A 17500-nucleotide genomic window follows, 5' to 3' on the forward strand; every position below is an offset into this window, starting at 1 on the left:
TGTGTATGAGAGAGAGAGAGAGAGAGAGAGAGAGAGAGAGAGAGAGAACCTGCAGTTCTTCCTCATGTCAAGTTGATGACACCAGAGTCCCATTTTCCGACGGGACGCGTTCAGCATCAACATTAGCGAACGTTTAACGGCAATTTACCGGAGAAATGGACTTTCTCTTGCTCTCTCTCTCATTTTTTTTTCAAACGCTAGCATAAATTTCGTCTCCGGGTCCAACAGGAAACGATGCGACAAATGTCCCCCCACCCCCCAAAAAAAATCTCAGAATAAAATCTGTGACTGAGACTGGATCAAGGTCCAGAATATGATTGAATATATGACCCGATAGCGAAGCTGAACGACACGGTTCTCACGCGCATGCGCAAGGCGTCGTGGTATGTCGAATGGAAGAAGAAGAAACTTAAATAGGTTATAATAGGTTATGATGACACGTAATGGTGACAAGGAAAGCGACGTGTTCTCTCTAGAAGTCCTCCCAGGAAGGTGTGTACATTGTTAATGGAATCTCACACGAGACGCCACGCCGCCCCCCCCCCTTTTTTTTTTTATCTCGGTCTCGATTAGCGTTTCTGTTTTGTTTTTTGGTAATGATATACCTTTTCTGTTTTTTTTTTTTTTTTAGTTTCGGTTTCAGTTTGATGGGATTCATTTGAATGATGGGAAATTGTAGAGAAAGTTTACGATAGTCAGCTGAAATGTGTCTCTTAATGTATATGAAGAGATTGAAATATTTCTCTCTCTCTCTCTCTCTCTCTCTCTCTCTCTCTCTCTCTCTCTCTCTCTCTCTCTCTCTCAAACAAACACACACACACACACACACACACACACGCCTTCCCCTCTCTCTCTCTCTCTCTCTCTCTCTCTCTCTCTCTCTCTCTCTCTCTCTCTCTCAAACACGCACACACACCTTCCTCTCTCTCTCTCTCTCTCTCTCTCTCAAACACACACACACACACCTTCTCTCTCTCTCTCTCTCTCTCTCTCTCTCTCTCTCTCTCTCTCTCTCTCTCTCTCTCTCTCGATCAAACACGCATACACTTAGACACCTGAGCTCATAAACAAAACAGTAGAGTGCTCAAGGAGTTAGAATGACCGATGCCAATTGGAAGCTTTACTAACGGTTATGTGTGTCTGTCTGTTTCTCTAAATCCCAGGCGCCTTGGCTGATTAGCCTGGGATATGTCTGTCTGTCTGCTTGTCTCAATCTCAGACGCCTTGGCTGGTTAGCCTAGGTAGAATAAATTGGCTAAGTCCCAGAGGCCTTGGCTGATTAGGCTATGCAGAATAAATGGCAAAGCTTATTAAGTAAACATATTTGATGATAATTTTCTGTATAGCGTATAATGCTGTATGGGCCGCGGCCCAAGAAACTTTAACCACGGCTTTGTGGTGGCATGGCATTTATCGTTGCTAGATGCACGATTATGGCTGACTTTAACCTTAAATAAAATAAAAAAATACCGAGGCTAGAGGGCTGCAATTTGGTATGTTTGATGATTGGAGGGTGGATGATCAACGTACCAATTTGCAGCCCTGTAGCCTCAGTAGTTTTTAAGATCTGAGGGCGGAAGGAGAAAGGTCGGGCAGAAAAAGTCCTGACAGAAAAATTCGGACGGACAGAAAAAGCCATCTCAATAGTTTTCCGTTACAGAAAACTAAAAGAAAAACTTCCTAAACGCAATGGTTGTTGAATGGCCCGGTCCCCCTCCTCCCCCCAATGAAAATCTACCACATAATTTTAAAATCTCTTCACCTTTCTCCCTTTCCAACCACACGAGGGAGAAATACAAAAATAACTCGTTGACATTGGTGTCAGTCACTGATTCTCACATCTTTTCCGCTATCTTATCTTTGCAGAGAGAGAGAGAGAGAGAGAGAGAGAGAGAGAGAGAGAGAGAGAGAATGATTGTTTTGTGATACCGTTTGGTGCAGAGATAGATGTATTCAAATAGTTAGGTATATATATTTATATATATATAAATAAATATATATACACACATATATATAACATTTATATAGATATATATGTATATATAAATACATACTCTTATACATTACTACGTATCTATTTATGAAACGCACTTGAAGTATAGGAAAAAATTAACGTACAGGATCAAATTTAAGTACCATAAGACGAGTGGTTTTTGAGGTTGCCAGAAAGAAGGAAATAGGCCATACAAGTCATAAAAGAAGTTGGAACCTGGGGGCAACTGCGCCCATGGAATTATATAGCCTACCTGGGCAAGCTAACTGCTTGCATGGCCGCCCTTGCCTTGCAGTTGAAAGACCTGGGTTCGATCCTGATGTGAGTCAGAAACTTGACGCATTGCGCAATGACGGTGTGAATCAGGAAACGCAAAACAAAAGAAAGTCTGGCTGGTAATCTCCTATTACGCCGGTGATGAGAGCTTAGGAGTGCTTTGATAATTCCGTAATATCTGCACTTTCTAAAGACGAGAGAGAGAGAGAGAGAGAGAGAGAGAGAGAGAGAGAGAGAGAGAGAGAGAGAGAGAAACTCTCTAATTACTAGAAGAACATTGTGACCGGGAGGTTAAATTCTTTCTCCGTCACTCTTAGAAAACTGGTCTCTCTCTCTCTCTCTCTCTCTCTCTCTCTCTCTCTCTCTCTCTCTCTCTCGCCCCTTATTTAGGAAGATGATGCGGAATGATCTCTACTGACACAGCATCGGAAAATAAAACGGCTGGAGACTAAAATAAAAAAAGAAATAAGAAAAATGGGTCTCCGAGTTCACTTAACCCAGTTTTCGCGAACAGATGTTTTGGGAAGGACTCATTAGGGCGGAAGAAAAAAAGGTAGGGAAAGGGAGATACTGCCCGATAGGGCCACTTCTGATAAGGGGGAAATATGGAGTGAGGTCATTAAGGAGTATTTTTATCAGCAGGGAGTTTTTTTTTTTCCTTTGTAATCAGCGATAGATCTTTCGCTGTTAAGTGTCCACCGTGATTCTTGGCGCCGCCGGGAGGTAGGTATGTTTGTGTGTGTGTGTGTGTGTGTGTGTGTGTGTGTGTCTGCTAAGTAGGGGGAAGGGGGAAGGGTAGAGGGGTTTGGGTTGTGATGACAATGACTTTGCGTTCTCAAAAGTAGCGCAATAGTACAGACTCAGGCAGTGGTTCTCAGGCTTTTTGGCCCATGCACACCTGCAACCATATGTCAGAATATCATCCCCCCAACCCCCTTTCCAAAATTGTCTGCCTCCTATCACTCCAAACAATATGCGTTTAATACTAAAAATCCTTGGTCACAATTCCCCCCACCCGTGAAACTTTGAAATTCCCGCCCCCCATGGGGGAAATTCCCCCCTGGTTGAGAACCAGTGGTATAGATTAACTCCTGTCAATTTTTTCTTCTCTATTTTCTAAACTAATTTCATTGGTATTTATATTTACCATCATCATCATTATATTTGTCCCCCATCATCATCACTCATTTGCATTATTTTCATCTATTAGTGCCCTCATTCTTTGAAGGTTACTTCTAATCGTCTTTTGTTCTTCCTCTGCCCCTTGAAAGTGAGTAAAAGCTGTTTTCTTTCCGTTTTCTGAAAAGAAAACTATTGTGCCGGCCTTGTCTGTCCGTCCGCACTTTTTTCTGTTCGCACTTTTTCTGTCCGCCCTCAGATCTTAAAAACTTCTGAGGCTAGAGGGCTGCAAATTGGTATGTTGATCATCCACCCTCCAGTCATCAAACATACCAAGTTGCAGCCTTCTAGCCTCAGTAGTTTCTATTTTAAGGTTAAAGTTAGCCATAATCGTGCTTCTGGCAACGATATAGGATTGGCCACCCCCGGGCCGTGGCTAAAGTTTCATGGGCCGCGGTTCATACAGCATTATACCGAGACCATCGAAAGATAGATGTATTTTCGGTGGCCTTGATTATACGCTGTAGCGGCTGCACAGAAAACTCGATTGCGCCGAAGAAACTTCGGCGCATTGTTTACTAGTTTTTCTTTGTAGTGGAAATTTCATAAACCACTGATGCTTTTCTTATGACCTATCTCTAAGATATAAATTGTCAATGTAATAAAAAGATCAAACTTAACGATATTCAAGAATCTATGATTTCAGTTAAATAAGAGCAAGTAACACTGGAATGTCATAAGTACAGACCTAACCTCTAGCCCTCTAGCCTCAGTAGTTTTTATTTTAACCTTGAATAAAATAAAAACTACTGAGGCTACAGGGCTGCAATTTGGAATGTTTGATGATTGGAGGGTGGATGATCAACATACCAATTTGCAACCCTCTATCCTCAGTAGTTTTGATTTTAACCTTTAATAAAATTAAAACTACTGAGGCTAGAGGGCTGCAATTTGATATGTTTGATGATTGGAGGGTGGATGATTAACATACCAATTTGTAGCCCTCTAGCCTCAATAGTTTTTATTTTAACCTTAAATAGAATAAAAACTACTGAGGCTAGAGGGCTGCAATTTGGTGTTTGATGATTGGAGGGTGGATGATCAGCATACCAATTTGTAACCCTCTAGCCTCAGTAGTTTTTAAGATCTGAGGGCGGACAGAAAAAGTGCTGATGGACAGACAAAGCCGGCACAATAGTATTCTTTACAGAAAACTAAAAGTAATCTTTGTAATTATTATTTATTGTCAGTGACTGATAAAAACAAGAAGATAAATATCCTTACAAACCAGTAAAAAAAAAAAAACTTGCGCCTAAAATCTCTTATATTTTCGGGGAGAAAATTAAAACTCCGGTAAAATTCGCTCAATATTTCCATTGGTCGGTGACTAATTCAGTTTAATTCAGTTTATTACAAAAGCTTCCCGCCACATTGCTTCTGTTCCAATTGAGTCTCCAACTTTCATTTCTCGATGATCAGTTAAATGTGATAGAAAGTGAAATACTTTCTCTAGGAAAGGTTTGTCAAAACTGCTCTTCCACCAAAGATGCAATGACTGGATCAGCGAAGCATTGCATGGGTTGAATAGCCATTTGCACCTCTTACCGCTCAGTCATTTGCGCATTCCTACACTGTGTATTCCTACAATTGCGCATTCCTATATGGTACATCCTTATACTGCGTATTCCTACAATTGCGCATTCCTACATTGTGCATTCCTATATTGTGCATGCCTACATTATGTATTCCTACAGTTGCTTATTCCTACATTGTGCATTCCTCCATTGCGCATTCCTACGATTGTGCATTCCGACATCGCGCATTCCTGCAACTGCGCAGTCCTTCGTTGAGCATCCCTACGTTGTGCATTCCTATTTTGAGCATTCCTACAATTGCTTATTCCTACATTGCTCATCCCTACAATTGCGCATTCCTACAATTGCGCATTCTTACAACTGCGCATTCCTACATTGCGCATTCCTACAACTGCGCATTCCTACTCTACGCATGCCAACATTGCGCATTTCTACAACTGCGCATTCCTACATTACGCATGCCTGCATTGTGCAGTATTTGTTACAGGCTTACGAAAACCAGGTCGGCAAGTAAGATCCTGCATCCATCTTCAGGAGTGGAAGGAGAGGGGTTGGCCTTGGAACCCTCTTCAGGAGTGGAAAGAAAGCTGTTGGAGAAGGGTTAGCATCGGTACTGGGCCTAGGAACATCAAATCCCCGAAAATACAGATACTTAACCACTCGTGACGGACCTCCTGCGTCTCCGGAGATGGAGAAATAATAGGACTTAAGTGGCAACTTTCCACCCACATAAAAAGAGTAATAACTCGTTTTCCTGAGAGATGCCGTTTAAGCATCTTTCCACCATGTAGAGAGAGGAAAAAAAAGCAGCGATTTGTAACCCTTCAACGACTCACGCTAAAAAGCAGCAGCAGGAAGTTGTAACGTTTCATTACTCGAAGTAATGGCTGATTTGATCTCGACCTTTCGATGCTTATCAGCAGGAATGAATGACAATTTGTCACTGCTTCTACTTTCGCCGTTCGTGTAGCAGCTAAATTATACCTTTTCACGACGAGTATTAAAGTGGGCAATGGTTTGTATCTGGGACTTGTATGGGAAAATGAGTTGCTGCTCATTCAAGCATACTAGCAGCATGATTAAACAAGTAAGAAATGCGCCGAAGTTTCTTCGAGTTTTCTGTACAGCCGCTACATCGTATACTCAAGGCCACCGAGAATAGGTCTATCTTTCGGTGGTCTCGGTATAATGCTGTATGAGCTACGGCCCATGAAACTTTAACCACGCCCTGTTGGTGGCCGGGCCTATATCCTTGCCAGACGGACGATTATGGCTAAATTTAACCTTAAATAAAATAGAAACCACTGAGGCTAGAGGGCTGCAATTTGGTATGTTTGATGATTGGAGGGTGGACGATCAGCACACCAATTTGCAGCCCTCTAGCGTCAATAGTTTTAAGATCTGAGGGCGGACAGAAAAAGTGCGGGCGGACAGACAAAGAGTAACTCCTGGAACGGCTGTAATTACACATTTATGCAGCCTTAGTCCCAATCTTCCTCAAAGGTCGCTCGTATCCTCCCCACGATTCTCCTCACGTGAAAGAAATTATCCATAAAATATATTTTGATGATGAATTGTCAATATATCAGTTAGAGAAGATTATATATGCTTTTAGAATTAAGTAAATTGGGTTACATTATCTTGTCATGAAGACGTGTGATTTGAAATTCTAAATAGAATATTTGCATTAAAATCTACGAGATTGCTAAAATGATTAGAATCCACCTGGATATATATAGGTAGTAAGGCCAAGATAATTTGTCTATACAGTATATCTCTATCATGTGTAGAAACTCTTTTAGAGTACCATATAATCATATACAAACGATTAATATATTACGCTTTATGTATACCTGTATGGAGGCCATATAATCATACACAAACGGTTAGTATATTACCATTTAAGTATAATTGTATGGAGGCCATATAATCATACACAAACGGTATTATGCTAAAGTTTTGACATATATATACATTAAGATGTAAGCTCCGTAGGGGGGCGTTGCCGTCAGTGCACCTCATGCATTGCACTGTAGGCATTTCTTAAGGTTCATTGCAGCGTGCCTTCTGCACCTAGCTGCAACCCCTTTCGTTCCTTTCACTGTACCTCCTTTCATATTCTTTCTTCCATCTTACTGTCCACCCTCTCCTAACAATTGATTCATGTTGCAACTGCGAGGTTTTCCTCCCGTTGCACCTTTCAAACCTTTGACTGTCAATATCCGTTTCAGCGCCGAAGGACCTCATAGGTCCCAGTGCTTGGCCTTTGGCCTAAATTCTGCATTCAGTTCATAAAGATGTCATGGAACCCACGTACACTTTGCCACTTCCTGTTATAACCATTGCTAATAATATTTTTTCTTTCTATTCCAGGTAAGGGCCTTTCATTCTGGCATCTCCAAGGTGGACGTGAGTAGGCTTTGGTCTTCCTCTGTCACGTCCTAATTTTTTTAGACATGTTAATCTCTTTTTCTTTATTTTGATCAAAGATATGTTGGATTACCCCAGAGTAAGCGTTTAGAAAAGAATATGATTATCAGTGGTGCTTCTGATAGCACTGGTTTCTAGTATAATAATAATAATAATAATAATAATAATAATAATAATAATAATAATAATAATAATAATTATTATTATTATTATTAATATTGATTCTAGTATCACTACTTTGTAATAATAATAATAATAATAATAATAATAATAATAATAATAATAATAATAATAATAATAATATGATTATTAGTAGTGCTTCTGATAGCACAGCTTTTCTAATAATAATAATAATAATAATAATAATAATAATAATAATAATAATAATAATAATAATAATAATAATAATGTATGATTATTCTTAGTGCTTCTGAAAGCACTTCTTTCTAATAATGATAATTATTATAATAATATGATTATTAGTAATGCATCTGACATCACTGCTTTCTAATAATAATAATAATAATAATAATAATAATAATAATAATAATAATAATAATAATAATAATAATAATAATAACAACAACAACAGAGCTAGTATCAAAATACCTGGAATGTACTTTTGGCCATTAAAATCAGTCTCACAATTCAAGAGCCTTCCTTCCCAATCTCGCTGAGGATATAACTCGCGGCGTTGCAAAGACCGTAGCTCCGTGACCCCAGTTGGTCAGGTCACAGGCTGCGAAGTTGCGGGGTTAAGGCTTTAGGCGAAAGGTGAAGAAGCCCTTCCCTGGATAATATCGCCATGGGGAGGTGTCTTTTGTTTCGTCAAATGGCAGGGTGCCGTGACGTAGGACCGTGGTTGTACCACCGTTTTTAATTTCTCTCTCTCTCTCTCTCTCTCTCTCTCTCTCTCTCTCTCTCTCTCTCTCTCTCTCTCTCTCTCTCTCTCTCTCTCTCACACACAGTTTCTCTCTTTTAATCTCTCTGTCTGTCTCTCTGTCAATTTCTCCTTTTAATTCTCTCTCTCTCTCTTTCTCTCCACCAAAATCTCTCTCTCCCCATCAAAAACAATCACTCTCATTCTCTTCATAAAAAAAGTCTCTCTCTCTCTCTCTCTCTCTCTCTCTCTCTCTCTCTCTCTCTCTCTCTCTCTCTCTCTCCCCCAGCTTTCTTTCCCTCCCCATCCCCTCATTTAGGAAAAGAATGCGCCCCTAAAAACACGCGCCAAGTTTCTCTCTCGGTAATTTGAGAGAGAGAGAGGAAATGAATCTGTTTGACCAGAAGGGCGACATCTTTCCCGGAGACACGCAACTTTCGCTACTTTAATATTATTATTATTATTATTATTATTATTATTATTATTATTATTATTATTATTATTATTATTATTATTTTATTTATTCAGAAGATGAAACCCATTCACATGGAACAAGCCCACCACAGGGGCCACTGACTTGAAATTCAAGCTTCCAAACATTATTATGGTGTTCATTAGAAAGAAGTAACGGAATTAACAGAATTGCCATCTGCCAGTAGTAATACCAATAAGGTCTCATAAGGGACGCGTGCTACCTAAGGGTTGCTCTGCAGAGTATAAGAAAGGTCCAGTGCTTGTTCAAGACCAGCTATATTCAATAAAAGCGCAAGATGGCGTCACGTCATAACCCGATGGCAGTCCCTCGAGCAGTCCAATCAGTTTCACGAGAGAGAGAGAGAGAGAGAGAGAGAGAGAGAGAGAGAGAGAGATCATTTGTTTTCAGTCTTTAAAAGTTTGCTTGTCATCTATCTCTGGACAAATTGGATGGGGCCATTTGCCAAACATACGCTGAGAATTGGCTCCATTTACCAAATAAAGCCAAGAAGGCATTACATTAGACCAGTCAGAGTGCCCATAAATATTAATGTGTCTATAATGATGGGTCCTCTTGTATTGGCTCGAGGTAATCGGGCACCTGTACACGTATGAGGTAAAAGAGATTAGTAGATATAATCGAGGCAGGATTATATATATATATATATATATATATATATATATATATATATATATATATATATATATATATATATATATATTCTATCAAATTGAAATCTACTTGTAAAAGAATGCATCAAGGACACTTTGAACTCAAAAAAATGAATCCAGACAAGTAAAAAATGCGCCCAAGTGTCTTCGGCGCTATCGAGTTTTCTGTACAGCGTGTAATCAAGGTCACTGAAAGTAGATCTATCTTTCCGTGGTCTCGGTGTAATGCTGTGTGAGCCGCGTCCCATGTAACTTTAATCATGGCCCTGCCAGACGTACGATCATGGCTAACTTTAACCTTAAATAAAAAAAAAAAAAACTACTAAGGCTAGAGGGCTGCAATTTGGTATGTTTGATGATTGGAGGGTGGATGATCAACATACCGATTTGCAGCCCTCTAGCCTCTGTAGTTTTGAAGATATGAGGGCGGATAGAAAAAGTGCGGACAGAATAAAGTGCGGACGGACAGACTAAGCCGGCACAATAGTTTTCTTTTACAGAAAACTAAAAACGGAGATATAAACCAAAAACCATTAGCCATTGTTACTGAAGTAACGATGAAAGTAATTATATACTATGGTGAATGGTTAATTGGAAAAGTTTTAAGTAATAAAAAAAAAAGTGAGAATAAGGACAAGTGTTCAGGAAACGCGAGGAGAGAGATAATTTGGATTGTAAGTGGGTCAGCCTCTCTCTCTCTCTCTCTCTCTCTCTCTCTCTCTCTCCATTAAATTTTTTTTTACCATCTTCCTCCCTCGAGGTACATTTTGAAGGGAATGATAATGATGGTGGTAGTGATGATGGTACCATCGATAATTTGCTCTCTCTCTCTCTCTCTCTCTCTCTCTCTCTCTCTCTCTCTCTCTCTCTCTCTCTCTCTCTCTCTCTCTCTCTCAGCATCGTAAATGCTTGTATTATTTTTTTGAGGGCAGCCATTATCTCTGGACTTAGCCTTTTTTTGTCTTTATCAGTCAAGAGCAATATTTGTTTTCAGTATGTTTTATAATAATAATAATAATAAATAATAATAATAATAATAATAATAATAATAATAATAATAATAATAATAATAATAATAATAATAATATACTTTACTTCAGTTCAGGACCTTACACTGAAATAAACAATAGAGAAAGTATACATTACACAAAACTTCGATACAACGGATAAGAAATTATGATAACAAAAATCTTCAACCAAACAAAATTATCGTTTATTATTATTATTATTATTATTATTATTATTATTATTATTATTATTATTATTATTATTATTGCAACAGTCTCCCTGAGGATGTGCAATTGGAACCTCAGAAGTTCAAGCGAAGATGAATTGCATGGCTACCCTAGAGCAAATCTCCGTGTATTTTAACGATTTACTTACATTTTTATCTATTTATCTATTAATTTGTTGATTTATTTTTTCTTTTTTAATACGTGATTTCTTCTTTCTGTATTTCCTATTACCTTCCGTTACTTCTTTCAATCGAACACCTTAATATTCTTTGGAAGATGAATAAGGTTCACCTTCTGAATAATAATAATAATAATAATAATAATAATAATAATAATAATAATAATAATAATAATAATAGTAGTAGTAGTATATGGACAAAGGTATATAATCAGTATACGTTAGGGCGTAAAGCTCGTCCCTCTCCCAGTTTTAAGAAGTCTTCTGCTATGTGACACCTTCGAGTTTACGCCAAGCGTGACATTTCCCGGCGGCCACGCCAATAACTCCGAGACCAGGATCCTGCCCGAGACCCCCGCCATAGACCTACTGTTCGCTAGGGGCCTCACCTTTTACGTCTGAAGAGTAATAAATCAGCGTCGCCACAATGCGGTACTGTGAGAACTGGAGCAGTCGAGAGCACCGCCTCAAAACAGCTAGTGGTGGCGGTGGTGGAGCCAGAAGAAGCTATAAGGACCCAAAGCGGAGCCTTCGGTCGGAATTCCTTCGAAGCTGCCTCGCGCCCTCAAGTGAACTCGACGCCTAGCGGGGAAGACGAAATCTCGTCGAATGTCTTCCAAAACCCTTTGGTGTTTTGGACCTTGAAGGGATTCCGGGACGATGCTTCTTCTGGAAGCACGCATGGAAGGAATTCCGGAACCACGCTTCTTCTGAAAGCATGCTTGCATGCATGCGGGGAGCCGAATGTAGCGAGCGTTTGGTCGAAAGTCCTTAAAATAAAAAAAGGTAAATATAGTCGAAATTCTTCCAAAAGCCTTTGGTGTTTTGGACCTTGAAGGGATTCCGGAACGATGCCTCGTCTGAAAGCATGCGCGCATGCAAGCAAGGAGCCGAATGTAGCGAGCGTTTGGTCGAGAATCCCTAACATAAAAATAAAACGAAGTAAATATCGTCGAAAGTCTTTCATAAACTTGGGATATTTTAGACCTTACGGAAGTTCCTTCTCGAAGTCTCATTGATGCATTACCGTCGAAAATCTCAAGAACTCTGGAGCCAATCTGAGCCTTACGTGAATTCTGGGCGCTTTCATGCTTCCGACGCGACCTCCGGTGAGTTACTGGAGGATTTGAAAGCACTCGCGTTCCCCTGTCTGTCATTTCGCGCTGGAGTTGTTGTTTTGCTTTTGTTTTGCTTTTGTTTCGTCTCTTGTATAGCTGCCTGTTCACGGCTGTTTCCTCAGTCATTTGTTCGAATCAATTTCCTCGATTTTTGTTTACGTTCTTGAGAGGGGAGAAAGTCTCGCTAAGATATTATTATTATTATTATTATTATTATTATTATTATTATTATTATTATTATTATTATTATTATTATTATTCCTTCAAAACATTATTATTATTATTATTATTATTATTATTATTATTATTATTATTATTATTATTATTATTATTATTATTATTATTATTATTATTCAATACTTCTAACATTTATTTTGCAGAACGTTCAACTCAACTGGATAATTCAGATCCGGGTCTAATTTAAATGGCGCAATATTGTCTCTTATGAAAAATCATATCTTCCTTTTGAAAGTCGCTTTGTCATTCAATTTGATTCCCCGAAAATTTTTATTGGATATTGTCAGCTTTTGACAAATACGGGTTATCGATCGCTGAGTCTGTCATAATGGCTTAAGAATGATGCTGATGATATACTTCACGTGAAATCAGTCAGTGAGATAAATCAGCAATTCTGTTATATACGTTTATTTATGTATATGTATATATATATACATATACATATACATATTCTAATCCAAAGCCGTTTGCCGCTGTGAACTATATATAACACAGTTGCTTTAAACAAAAAATTCTGTTCTCGCATTTCACCATCAAATCTTAGCCAGACGTCTGACAGCTTTCCGGTATAGATAAGCCTCTGAGATACTTTTGCCATTCGTCTTTTTCCGTCTAGATGGGAGCGTGACTGACAGACATTTACTGCTATCTGCCTCGGACTGACCACCTGTCAGCATTAGAGCACGAATCAGCCGTTGACCTCATTCCGTTTTTCACTCTCCCCTGTGACCTATTTTCTCGCGACGCTATTCCTCCACTTGTTGTCTTTTATTTATTAATATTATTCGGAAGATGAAGAACCCTATTCGTATGGAACAAGCCCACCACAGGGGATGTTAACTTGAAATTCAGGCTTCCAAAGATTATTATTATTATTATTATTATTATTATTATTATTATTATTATTATTATTATTATTATTATTATTATTATTATTATTATTATTATTATTCAGAAGATGAAGCCTATTCATATGGAATAAGCCCACCACAGGGGATGATGACTTGAAATTCTGGCTTCCAAAGGTTATTATTATTATTATTATTATTATTATTATTATTATTATTATTATTATTATTATTATTATTATTATTATTATTATTATTATCCAGAAGATGAACCCTATTCACATGGAACAAGCCCACCAAAGGGGCCATTTAATTGATATTCTGAAGCTTCCAAAGAATCTTATGGTGTTCATTAGGAAGGATTAAGAGGAGGTATAGGGAAATCCACAAAGAAGAGATCCCACTTATTAAAAAAATAAATAAATACATAAATTAATAAAGAGATGAAAGTGTTTTATAATGCAAGGCGAATAGTATTAGAGTAGTAATGCACTGCATTTTCGCTTGAGCTCTTGAAGTTTGTGAAGTCCTGTGAAGTTTGACCTCGTTTCTGGTCAGTCATAGCAACTATGAATGTACACTCAGCCGACGGTCGTTCTGTCAGAGGGACTTGCAACTGTTGGCTCGGTCAGTAGTTGGATGGGTGACCCCGGATAGTAGGCAGATTTCTTTGGTATCTATAGGTTCCTCTTGCTGTCTGAGAAGGTATGAGTAGAACTGGTAACCTACTCCCAGAGGTAGATAATGTCCGGTTATTTTAAAAGAAGTTATGAGGCCTTGACACATGTATATATATATATATATATTTAGAGGACAGAGCACGGTACACACACACACACAAAGGGTGCCCATGGGAAAACGGAAGTGGAGAGAGACTCCCAGTGCCTGGAGGAAGCAGGAAAGGAAGAGGTTCAGATATCTAAGATTCCGTGCTTGCAAATCGCCAGCCCTGACCTTCGTCACTTATAGTCTTCCTTTTTCCGGCGTCGTGGAATGACAGGGTTACAAAGGTCTGAAAGGTGTAACAGGAGGAAAACCTCGCAGTTGAACTGTGAAACAATTGTTAGGAGAGGGTTGAGGAAAGGAAGGTGGAGGAAAGAGAATGTGAACGGAGGTACAGTAAAAGAAATGAAACGGGTATTTCGGTTTTAGACACGTATAGACTTTTTTGTATCTTTGAGAAAATCTTTGTGCTTCCTACCCTGCGAGATTATATTGTTATTGTTATTATTATTATTATTATTATTATTATTATTATTATTATTATTATTATTATTATTATTATTATTATTATTATATTATCACGAGAGTGATATTCTGACAAAAATAAGAAAATGAAGATAAAAACAGAAGACACGCCATATATATATATATATATATATATATATATATATATATATATATATATATATATATATATATATATATATATATGTATATATATATATACATATATAATATATGATCAGTTTTTAGGGCAGATATGTAAAATTTAAGGCAAGGGTACAGGGTACTTTTAAGGGGCATAAAAATCTTTCTTTAACTTATTTAGCCCTTTGAGAAGGATCAAAGTATACATTGGAAAAGGCTAAATCTTCTAAAAAGTCTATTACACCAAAGTAAAGCCATACCGTAAACTAAAACCGTGTGACGCATCATAATACATATATAGTATATACATATATACAATATATATGCATACACATGTGAGTTATATCTTGGTCTAAGCTTAAAAAAGAACTCCGGTAAAAAACTAACATTTCTTTGAACACATGCTTTACAAGTGCTATATACACGTCGGCTTGTTTCTTCGGCGCAATCGAGTTTTCTGCACAGCCGCTATAGCTATAATCAAGGCCACCGAAAATAGATCTATCTTTCGGTGGTCTCGGTGTAATGCTGTATGAGTCGCGGCCCATGAAACTCTCAGCCGGCCGTGGTGGCCTGTGTTGTTGCGTTGCCAGAAGCACGATCATGGCTAACTTGAACCTTAAATGAAATAAAAACTGCTGAGGAGGCTAGAGGGCTGCAATTTGGTATGTTTGATGATTGGAGGGTGGATGATCAACATACCAATTTGCAGCCCTCTAGCCTCAGTAGTCTTTAAGATCTGAGGGCGGACAGAAAAAAGTGCGGACAGAAAAAAGTGCGGACAGAAAAAAGTGCGAACAGAAAAAGTGCGAACAGAAAAAGTGCGGACAGAAAAAAGTGCGGACAGAAAAAGTGCGGACAGAAAAAAGTGCGGACGGACAGACAAAGCCGTCACAATAGTTTTCTTCTACAGAAAACTAAAAATGTAGAAGAAGAATGGTTCTGCAAATAAATAAACAAACCCGGATTTACTCTCGGAGCAAATCCGGGTTTTCACGAAAAAGCCGAGTCATAATGTCCTCCTCCTGCGCCTTGGGTCTGAAAACGCGCCGTGTTTTCAGGCTACAGAAACGACGCCGAAGTGAGGTGTTCCGCCGGAAAACTCGATTTTATGGATCTCGATGTATTTTCTGTCAATTTCAGTCTCTTTCTCGAGTTTCTTGAGGCTCGTCCGTGGCTCTAGGACTTCCCGTTGGGTGCAGGTCAACAAGCTTTCTGCACGCTGCTGTGTTATTCGTTGCTGTGTTTTCCGTTGCTGTGTTTTTCGCTGCTGTGATTTTCATTGCTGTGTTTTTCGCTGCTGTGATTTTCATTGCTGTGTTATTCATTGCTGTGTTTTTCATTGCTGTGTTATTCGTTGTTGTGTTATTCTTTGCTGTGTTTTTCGTTGCTGTGTTATTCATTGCTGTGTTTTCCGCTGCTGTTAGACTGCGTTAGTCTTATGCCATCCCTAGGCTCTTGTTCTTTCAGTTACCTTTCAGGAAAACTGAGATTTAGAGTCTCTCTCTCTCGCTCTCTCTCTCTCTCTCTCTCTCTCTCTCTCTCTCTCTCTCTCTCAGTTCTTATCTCTTATTACCATTGTGTCCATCAGTACTTTCCTGTTCATCGCCAGTCTCTCTCTCTCTCTCTCTCTCTCTCTCTCTCTCTCTCTCTCTCTCTCTCTCTCTCTCTCTCTCTCTCTGTTTTTAACAATTCTGCCTTTTCATATGAAACCTCACACTCGATAGCTTCTGAACTCTCTCTCTCTCTCTCTCTCTCTCTCTCTCTCTCTCTCTCTCTCTCTCTCTCTCTCTCTCTCTCAGAAGTGTAGACTTGAAATATTGCTGCCTGAGAGCTGTTGTGTCACGACATAGCGTAAACTCAATAAGTTAGCGTATAAACGAGCCTCCTCTATCTCTGTCTGTCTGTCTGTCTGTGTCCCTGCCTGCCTGCCTGTCAGTCTGTCAGTCTGTCTGTGTCTGTCTGTCTTTGTCCGGGGGCGTTAAGGAAGAAATGCTCTCAGGAATATCACTCCTCAAATCGATGTCATTCCGTATTGTTTTTGCTGCCGAAGAAGAAACAACGGTATTGTGAACAAGAGGTTAAATCGTTCAAAACCCCAAGTTATTCCCGACAGTCTATTGTTTAGGGTTAGCTAGCTGTTCACGAGGCATTCTTCTTCTTCTTCTTCTTCTTCAAAGGTTCGTTTCATATTTTGGGGTTACTCACAACTAAGGTTCACCAGTTCAACTTCTGGCTAACAAAGGCTTTTTCTTTTTTAGTTGATTACTTCCACAGATTTTATCGTTAATTTGCGATACCCATAATCGTATTTCCTAGAGTGGAATGGCGATAGGAATTTTCAATCGCTGGTTTTTTCATTTATATATTAACCTCTTAATAAACAAAATGTATATGCTTGATCTACCGTCATGCAGAAAACGAGGTCAGATTCATTCGTGAGAAAACAGAGAATTATCTCTGTTCATTGTGATTTATAATTGACCACCAAGGAAGGTCAGATTCCGTCGGCATATTACTATCATTCTATATATTACTACTGTCACTAACATTATTATAATTACTATTTTTACAACTATTTCACAACCTTGTGGATATTGCCAATTATCATTTTTATAATTTTATCTCGTGTATCCAGATTTTGTGTTTTGTAATGATTCTGTTTTGTATATTCCATGTATATGGCCCTGAGCTGAAACAAAGATTATTATTATTATTATTATTATTATTATTATTATTATTATTATTATTATTAGAATACAAGTCAGGACGCTTCGAACCCACTGCACACACTGCGCCACACTCCTCTACATGTACTCTCATGCTTCCTGAGTGTCGTGGCCCCTACTTCATAATAACTCTTTACCTACAGCCTTTTCGTAATCTACTGGAAGTGATCAAATTCATCCCGCAAATAATATTCTCGTGGATTGTTTGATATCATCATTTTCTCTCGATCTTAAATGCAAAAATAAAGTCAACTTGATCAGCTGGCCTGTTCAGCCTGAATACACATATTATTTCTATGTTTACTCAGGCTGAAGAGGCCGACTGATCACGCTGGTGAAAGCTTC

General features: G+C 38.7%; 1 protein-coding gene across 1 annotated transcript in view; it reads left to right on the plus strand.

Moving 5' to 3' along the window:
* The window catches only part of LOC136828184 (uncharacterized), a 98091-nt gene that overhangs the window by 66347 nt on the left and 14244 nt on the right, over nt 1-17500 (plus strand). The window lies entirely within an intron of this gene.

The sequence above is a fragment of the Macrobrachium rosenbergii genome, chromosome 42 (assembly GCF_040412425.1).
Source record: "Macrobrachium rosenbergii isolate ZJJX-2024 chromosome 42, ASM4041242v1, whole genome shotgun sequence".
In the NCBI taxonomy this organism is placed as follows: Eukaryota; Metazoa; Arthropoda; class Malacostraca; order Decapoda; family Palaemonidae; genus Macrobrachium; species Macrobrachium rosenbergii.